Source organism: Pituophis catenifer, unplaced genomic scaffold (assembly GCF_029215685.1).
Source record: "Pituophis catenifer annectens isolate HBS135680 unplaced genomic scaffold, rPitCat1.0.hap2 SCAF_8, whole genome shotgun sequence".
In the NCBI taxonomy this organism is placed as follows: Eukaryota; Metazoa; Chordata; class Lepidosauria; order Squamata; family Colubridae; genus Pituophis; species Pituophis catenifer.
In genome coordinates this window covers 59863151-59873578 of record NW_027256888.1, presented here as the reverse complement: position 1 = coordinate 59873578, position 10428 = coordinate 59863151, and positions in this window count along the sequence as shown.

Genomic DNA, 10428 nt, shown 5'->3' with positions numbered 1-10428 from the left:
TCTGCTTTGATGCCTTTCCTTCAGCACTGCTCGTGGCAAAATTTCAAGGGACTCCTTATTTACAGAGAAATGATTCTTGGGGATCCATTTTGCCCATGTCCTCATAAGGTGTCCTTTTTAAAGGTGTCTTCAAGACATGCTTTGAACTTCCCGATCACCTCTAAATTTGGGGGTCATCCTGAGACATTTTATGTTTATTTCTTTTTAAGGGATACTAACTCTACATTCAGGTACTTCCATAAAGCCATACAGTTGTGCAGCATTTAATTAGATATGTTATCTTATTGTCTTATTGTGTTTTTTTCCCGCTGATAATGAATTGCTGTACCACACAATTTCTCTTTTCCTGCTGCAAAGGCAGGTCCAAAGGCTATAAGAAAGATGTTTGATTTGCGTTCAGATTTATATCTTCCTTCCACTGATTTGTAAGTGTCTTTATCAACTTGATTCAAGTACAGAGCATACATACTGTAAGTAAATACCATATTTTTCGGAGTATAAGACACACCTTAGTTTTTGGGGAGGGAAATAAGAAAAAAGCTGATTGGTAGGTGGATTGGCCTCCCGGACAGGGGTGGGTTCTACCAGTTCGCAACGGGATTGCGCATGCGCAGATCGCTTCTGGTGATGTCAGGGTCAGCGAGCAGAGCCTCCCGCCGGTTTTATTACTGGTTCTATAGAACCAGTCCGAACCGAGGGCAACACACCACTGCTCCCGGAATACCCCTAATCAACTGTTCCCAGAGCTGAATTTTAGCAACAGGTTCCTTGGTTGTGAGCTCTGTGCCTTGCTTTTTTTTGCTTTTTTTTTCTGCCTCTGAAACTTCTGAAACTCTGTTTCAGAAAAAACTTTTTTTCCTGCCTCTGAAAGCCTCCGAAACAGAGCTTAAAAAAAAAAAAAGAAGCCTCTGAAGCTCTGTTTGGAGGCTTCTTTTCTGAAGCTCTGTTTGGGGGCCTTTTTTCTGAAGCTTCATTTCTTATGCTTTTTTCAGCCTCTGAAACCTCCGTTTGAGAAGCTGGGTGGGGCTATATTCAGAATATAAGACACACCCAGATTTTCACCCACTTTTTTTGGGGGAAAAAGTGCGTCTTATACTCCGAAAAATACAGTAAAATGAGGTCAAGAGGCCCAGCAAAATTTGCCAGTAATATGCAAAGCCTGATCAAAAGAATAAAATCGTCTCATTCAGAGAAAGAGGAATCCAATCCCAATTGAGATGAATTGATAAAGCCTATAAATATCTGATGAGAATTGCTTTTATATTTATTTTATTTGCTTGTAAAATGACATCTTCCTCATTTTACCATACTTGCAATTAATTATTTAAATTCCACCTTATTTTCCTAAGAACTTCAAGTTGAATTTGGATCCATGACTTCCCCTCTAAACCATTCCATTCAGTGGTGGGTTGCTCCCGGTTCTATCTGGTTCTTTAGAACCAGTAGTAAAAGTGGCGGAAGGCTCTACCTACCCACCCGGATATCATAATTGACGATCTGTGCATGCACAGAAGCACGCGCAAGAGAGAGAGCAAAGCGAGCATGCATGCTCCCATTGCAAACCGGTAGTAAAGGTAAGTATAATCCACCCCTGATTCCATTGATCACTGTCCTAGTCAAAAGAATATTGGTTCCTCAGAACACTAACCAATCTTATGTGAAGAGAGAGTCTTAGAGAGCATGTGAAACTTTTCCAAATTACATTTGAATGTTAGGAAATCAAACATCAAAAATCACAGACATTTTGTTAATAAGACATTATGCTGATAGTATCACTGAAAGATCCCATTTCTTGTTAGCCTCCCACTTATATCCATGGATTTATTCAACACCTGGAAGGATAGGACTGTTTAGCATGGCCATAATATTTTTGTTAGCACACTAAAACCTCGCAAAACTAAGTTCTTTCTGTTTCCAAGTCATTCCTGTTTTTCTAGTACCTTACAGTAATTGAAATGACCTTTCGACACACCGCACATCACCTTGTCTTAGTTATATCAGGGTTCAAAACTTTCTAGATACAGAAATAACACCACCACCCTGCCAATGGACCAACTTGGAAGTTGGGTTAAGTTAGCTGACTGGCATGGGAACAGGTATATGCTAGATACCTTTTGTCTTTTTTACAGAAGATGAACCATATCACTGATTATTTTAAAGAATGTTTATATCACTTAAAATTAGTCAATTTTTTCATTAAATTACCCAAAAGAGAACCACTGTTGAGTAGTGGTTAAGACACCAGGCTAGAAACCAGGTGATCATGAGTTCTAGTTCATTCCAAGGTACAAAGCCAGATAGATAACCTTAGGGCAATGATTGTCTTTCAGCCTGGGAAGGAGGTAATGGCAAACCACTTCTGAAATCTCACCACAAAAACAGCAGAGAGTTGTCTAGATGGTTGCCCGGAATAAAAAAATTGATTGATTTGTAGGAGTGTGCGCATGCGCACGCACACAAACCAGTGGTGGGAATCAAATTTTTTTACTACCAGTTCTGTGGGTGTGGCTTGGTGGGCGTGGCATGACTTGGTGGGCGTGGCAACGGAATAATACTGTAAAATCTCCATTCCTGCCCACTCCTGGGGTAGGATACTGTAAAAACCCCATTTCCTCCTGATCAGCTGGGACTCGGGAGGCAAAGAATAGATGGGGGTGGGGCCAATCAGAGGTAGTATTTACTGGTTCTCCGAACTACTCAAAATTTCCGCTACCGGTTCTTCAGAACTGGTCAGAATTGCTGAATACCACCTCTGACACACACACACACACACACACACACACTTTCTAACAGACAAGCATATTGTTTTCTGTTTATAATTTTCCACTTTCTAAAAATTTCAAGCAAATCACTGCAAGCATCCTTACTGTCAATCTAATTCCCAAATTGATCCTAATGTAAATAAAAAGCAACAAAGTTCAAGTACTTTTTTCATAGTTTATCAGAAAATAAACAAGTATTATATGGTTCCTTGTCAGCATCTGCCACCTGTTGGTGAGATATCACCCTTGTGGTTCATAAAGCACAATAAGCAGCTAGTAAGCCTGGAAAGGGAAGAATTTATAATTTAGATGACTCAAAGACCTTCCAGATGCATATTTTTCATTTACAGCCAATATTCTTGTAAATAGCTACAGCGTACATGTGATGGTCTATTTGTTGGTATGTTTAGCTGAGATTTTATCATAAATCCTATGTTATCTAAAACTCAACTCCGTTTCTAAAGAAGCAACTCATTTATAGAGAAGACCAATCTACATATCTGCTGAGCTAAGAAAGTTGTATGCATGATGATCAAGTATATCTTAGACCTTTCTGGATGTGAAGAGCAGGCAGACAGCAGGCATTTCCACTTTGTGTTATATACAGATGCTCTTTGACTTACAAAAGTTTCTTTAATGACTTCATTCAAAGTTACAACAGCACTGAAAAAAGATCCATTTAACAATCGGGTTTGTAATCATTCACTTAACAATTGTGACAAGAAAGGTCATAAAATGGGGCAAAACATATTTAACAAATATCCCACTTAGCAACAGAAATTTTGGGTTCAATTGTGGTCGTAAGTTGAGGACTACCTGTAATGAAGCAGAATAAGATAGCACATTCTCCTTGTCTTTCTCTCTTTTCTCCATGCCTCTCCCCCTGTGTCATTCATCAACACAAGACAATATAATGAAAAAGCTACTCACAACAAAGTCTTAATATCCAGAAATAACTGGAATAGTCTATTCTGTAAAAATAAAAAAATAAAAAAAAATCTGTATAAACTGATTTTTGTTTTGTTTTCCTCTTCATATTAAATCAGCACTTATGCATCCATATATGCTTTATGTATAATATACAGAATATGTACATTATGAGTCAATATATGCATCTTGAACAGTGAATTGGTGGTTCAATTTTCCATATTTCTTTTCCATATTCAAGATTGTATTTGGATTAGGCTAGGACAAACAGATATGTGGATTCCAGATTCTCCTGCTCCCATTGATTTATCTAAAACATATGGGTTACTTTATGAAATATTAAATGCTTTCATTTCTTTAAATGAAACAGAAAATTAAATTTCAATCCAAATCATGTCAATTGTACATCAGGATAGGCAAGCAAGATACTTAAAAGGACTGGATCTAAATTATGGCAAGCATTAACTGCCACTATTTAAAAACATTTTATTCTCGAGCCATTCTTGTTTATCTGAGGCAAAGTAGCATAATATTCCTGGATAGAAAAGAGTCTGTCAGATAATGAAATGCTGTTTCCTCAAGAACATTTCAGTTACAGGATATGGATAAGCTGGAACAGACATCATCATTTCAAATCATTGTTTCCCCTTTTCATGTGTGTCAAAGAAAGCAAAAAAGCAGGATTCAATCATGTGGTTATGGCCACTATCATAACTTTTTCTACCCATACTCTCATGGACTGCCTTACTGTAGGTAGCCATTAGTTTCCCAAAGACTTCATGTGATATGTTATGAATTATTTATTTGTCCTGATTGTGGAAAATAAAGAACTTTATTGTGGAGAATTATTATGCAAATATTGAGCTGTATATCGAATCCTGTATGCATTTAAAAGATAGCATTTCTTATTATCTTGTAAAATGTCAGAAATATTTTTATTTGGATGAAAAGAGGACAGTGGTATTCTTTATAACTTCTGCAATGCCTCAATAATGCATGAATTAATATTTCCTGGAATAAGAGGAAGCTGTTTATACATCGGATGTACATTTGGCATCTGCCTGGCTGCTAAGAATTTCTTGGAACATGCATGCATTGTCCTCCAACTGTTAGATGGAGGACTGTTAGGCCCAATTCTAGTAGGACTTTGTAGGACATTCTTTTAGTCATTATTTCTCCTGAGATTCCTTACATCAGAGCTGAGTGATTAAAACCATTGTGAATTTGCCCTTTAATAAAATCATCCCAATGTTATATGAATTATGTCTTCATTATCCAGTGCAAATAATTCTTTACATTGCATACTGAAAGTGGCAAAATAGTCAGGTCTATGTAAGAGAATTTTGAAACATAATAGGTTTTAAGCAGTAGTTCAATTTAGTTTGCTACCGGTGTGACATTTACATGTTTTGTTCTGTATGTTTTGTTGTCATTAGCTCTGTTTTGTTTCTACTTTTAAACAAATAAAAATTCATTTAATTAAAAAAAAAAAAGAAGTGTCTGGGCAGATGGGCATAGCCTCCTGCCGCCACCGCTATCGGTTTGCCCGATTCAGGGCGAACCGATAGCAACCCACCACTGGTTTTAAGTCAAAAACTTTTCAGATTAATACATTTCACAGGAGACTATCAAAGAAATATAGTTCAGGAAAACTTTTTTTTAAGTATTGAATATTTTTACAACCAAAGGCAAGCAAATAATGTTTACAACATGGAAAACCAATCTCAGCGATAAGATTAAGAGTTTAATAATACACACTTTTTACATTATGAAAATAAGTCATAAATAGTGTAAAAATAATTCTGAAATTCAACTTCTCACAAAGTTGGGACAAAAACCAAATACAAAACTAAAACAGGAGCAATTAAAACATTTATAAGCATAAGAAGAATCAGAATTTTTTTTTTTAAAGAAAATGATTCATCCTATTTGACAAAGCTCAGTCTTGTTTTAATTCTTAACCAGAGGCTACAACAATACAAAAATTAATATCAAATAAAAATGGTGGCTTAAAAACAAACATATTGTTTTTATCATGATATTATACTTAGAATGTGATATGAAATGGCTTACAGTATTAATGATTTATTTCAAGCAGGAATAATTTTCCCCAAATGGCAGATTTCTGCTTTTAACAGATATCATTATGAAATATGGAAATACCTGCACATACAGATTCATTATAAAAAAGTAAAAAAGCAAATAAAATACAATATTTTCCAAAACAAGCAAACAAATAAACAAAAACAACCCAACCCCAAACCAGATACATACACCTTTAAAAATAGGTTGTAAATTATTATAGTTTCCCAACATGTACAATGTCATAATATCCACAATGAACAAGCCCAATCTATTGACATGTATGAACATTAGAGAAGATTCTCATTTGTTCCATTTCACTTGTTCAAGATAGTGGCCCAGGACAAGCTCGGACAACGTTAAGAATATGTAAAAAAACAAACAAACATACATTCACCCCCATATGAAATGTTTTTAAAATATCACCAGTACCAAATACAACTGTGGAAACTGCTGAAGTTTCATTTAACTTCATTAAACATATATAGTAAGACTGAATAAGGCCCCTGTTCGCTAAAGAAAAAGAATGATGCCTTTCAATAGTAATTTTTTTAAAAAATAAATGTTCGGGCCTGTCCATTGTTTAATAGTTTTGAAAACTATTAGCTGTCTTATGTTTGGACAGCTGTATTGGGAAAACATCTCTCTATATCTAGCCAGCCTTCGGACAGGCTGAAAAAAAACATTTCAAATTTACAATTCAAATCAATATGAATGAACCAGTTATTTATTAGTTGTTGTTTTAAACCACCATGATAGAAAAGGTTTTGGTGGATTTTTGCTATATGATTCTTACCATATAGGGGGGGAAAAAAGGATAAGAACAAAAAAAAAACAACAACAACCCCTATCTATCTGAAGATGTCCGTTATTCCATTTCCACTTAAAATTATGATACAAAACAGTTCTGTTATACAAACAACTCGAATAACATATTCTTATGGCTAACAATACCCTATAAAAACAAGGCTTCCATCCAGGCATTCCAACTGGCCATCAGGGATGTCCAACGTGATTCCTAGATTGTCTCTGGTCTATTTCTTAAAGTGTCTTAATATTTTGGCACTTTTTATTTCAGCAAAAGTGAAGCATTCACACAGATTTTCAGCACTCTACATAATACTGTCTGGAGAGGACATTATTCAAGTTTTTAATGACAGATATAAAGATAAACAGGAAGTTACCTTTTTCAGTGCTTCTCTTTTAAATAGTTTATAAATAGTAAAGAATAGAGTACATACTATCACTTCAGAGCATAGGCCAAGTTTCCTTGAGGTGATTAACCTCATCACAAGAGAATATCTCTGCAAGTCCACTACATTACATATAGTTCTCTTCTTATCCTTCTATTTAACTGCATACATTAAACAAGTTGCTGGGAGAGTTTTTGGTATACTTGATAAGATTGATATTGATATTGTTATACTTTTTATTTATATAGTGGAGGGCAATATATTGGTCTATTTTTCTAAATTAACTATGAGATAAAATCAGGAAAGGAAATATTTAGCTTTGGATATTATGAGCTATGGTTGACACTTTATCCCTACTATTATGTCTTCTACACATAATACTTCACTTTGTGGACTTGAAAATGAAACACCTTAAGGGATTTCAGGAAAGATTCATCAAAAATATGTTATTTCTTTGTACCTATGAAAAACAGTACCCAAAAAATGTTGCTGGGAGGGAAAACTTCCAAAGATGAAGTAATTAGGAAAGTTAGAAACGTGAAGTAAACGAATATATATTGTTTCCAGTCAGGATATAAAAACAAAAATAGGCAACAAAAAATCTATATCATTGTAAGATAAAAATTTGCAAGTTTAAAAACAAAAGGAAAAAAATGCAATTTAAACTGTAATATACTTGCATAAATTACTAATTTGGAGGAGCTTTGCAAGAAGAATAGAAAACATTTTAGCACCAAACTAATTCTTAAATATCAACATAAAGGCACTACAAGTCTTCAGAAAACAACTACATAGCCAGACTAAGCACATTTTTGTTTTTAACAGGAATTTTTAAGAACCAGGCACCATTGTGTTATCTCCTTTTACTTCTCTTCAAAATCTAACTAGACCACTGATCTTGTCGTTTTGCACTTCAGTCTGGTCGTGTGCCAGCTACGTGCCTTGGATGTTTTCGTTTTTTGGTCTATGACCGCAATAAAGTATGCTGTGCTAATCTAACTAGATTGTAGATCTAGTAGATCTAGTAGATGTAGATTTATCACAATGATATCAATATAATGGACCTGATTTTAACAATATAAATAAGGATTAATCTATGAATAGCCTGGAACAGCAAGTGTTTTTTTAAAAAAATCAGCAAACATTTCCAATGATTGTTATAGCTAGAAAATTACAGTTGTCGTAAGACAAATTGCTGCTTCTGTTAATTTATGGCTACATGCTCATATTCTCAGTTCATATATTGTTAATTTCTGTAGAGACTAGATTCCTTTCCATCAACCTGCACACAAATTGATAAACATTTGCAAGTGTACAATTTCACTTTAAACTTAGTGATTGATATCCTATCATTAACTCATTTAAATATCAACTGAAAAATAAACTAACAAACAAACCAGGGTCATAGGCCTGATTTGTGAAGGGGTCTCCACAACCATTTTCTATTTTTGATCAGTATGCTTAGCCATAGGGTAAAGCCACATGTTTGATATTTCCATGCAGCCTAACTATTCTGCTCCCTCATCTTGTATTCATAGAGCTATTATTACTAGCTTTAAAAACATAAAAAGAAAGGTAATGTTTAATGAGAATATAAGGAACACTCATAGTTCCAGGTATTTTATTTTATATGTAAACTCCTATGAAGTGGAGGAAAAAAACCTTAAAAAATACTTTGTAAATGGCACATCTGAACACCTAAATTTATTCTTACTGGGGCCATTCAGACTGTAATGACCCTCATAAACAATCTGTTAGGAATGTGCAGCCCAGTGTTTGGGCATTATGCTTATATCTAAATAATATCTGATCAGATTTAAAATTAAATGATTAGGGTTTGAGAAGATAGAGTAATAAATAGTTTACATTACAGAGAAATGCATAAAAGATTGTAGGAAAAGGAGTGGCAGAGTCAAAAGAGGAATCAGCTTATAGTTTCTATATATCCATAAATAGACTAAGTCTAATCCCTCTTGAATTCAGTTGACTCTTATCTAATGACAAAATAATGCTAATCATTAGTTGAGCAGATTCCTGTGCAATAGGAATGAGTAGTGATAAATCAGATTAATTGGAACTTCATGTATGGTCCTGATTTTACACACCTGACAAAGATTAATATACAGGAAGCCTATGGATGGAATTCAACATTATCCATCAGCCAGAAAAAATGGAGAGAATTGTTTCTCTCACTACCATTGGCTGCACAGACATAATGTTTTTCCCTGGAGGACTCTTCAGAGTAGATTTGGGAAAATGTTTGAGGAGGAGATATTCTCCTCAAAAAGAGAAAAGGATTTCTATCTTACAAACAAATATCTTCATTACATGGAGAAAATATCTGTTAATATATACTGAAATACATGTATTTATGTGTGTGTACACAATCATACATGCATACACAAACTAATTTCTCCTATTTTTGCATTTCAAAAAATTTAATTCTACCTTTTCATGCAGACAGGACAAATTTTGATAAAAATATAATAAAACATCAAGAAAATATTTATTAAAAGCAGGCATTCATTTCTCTGAATTTCCTGAGCACTAAATTTTTTCCCCACTGCTGTTGAGAGGTTATTACTGAAACACTATGGTCTGTAAACAAAAAAATAAATTAAAAAAGAAAGTAAGGGATATACTAAGGGTATAAAATAGTACTGAGATTTAACTAATATTTGGTACGGTGATAAATATAATTCCATTTTTAAGCTGATAAAAATGACTTTTTCAGCAATGAATATTTATTTGATAATCTAATTTTAAAATATCCCTCTGACTTTTTTTGAAAGTGTATGGAATTTCTTATTTGGTCAGACCTTTAAAAAGTTACAGAACATTCATTAAATGTAATGACCATATGAACAATAACAGTATTTTCCCCTCCCCCAGCAAAATAATTAGCAACATTAATTAGCTTCTTAGAATGCCTACAAGCATACATTTGAATATAAGCTTAAATATAAACATATTAAATAGAACGGTTCAAAACAGAGACATGAAATATTTTTTTAAAAATAATGAAAATAGCAATATATTTGAGATACAAAGTAGCCTATACTGTAGCTCCTACCAATTCCTTATTATTTGGGTCCTGGAACCCCAACAGTGATGTAGAATAATTTTTTAAAAATGAATAGTTAAAAAAACGTTACTTTTGAAGAAGTCCTTATACAGTATATGCCTAAAAAAAATGCTGAAAAAAATTAAACACAAATATGTTTGTTCTTCAAAACTTGAATGTTTATAAGCATGAAAGCAAAGGAGGCTATTTGCTTTAATCATTGATCAATTATAATTAAATATATTCTCCAAGCCTGTACATGCATATGCCATTGCACAGGAATTTCTAAAATCCAAATGGTAAACCATGAAAAGTCAACCGCATTTCATTATATGAGAGGAAGGCATTTTATGGTGACTTTTGTCAAAGCACTTCCTCTATCACCTTGAAAATACAACAT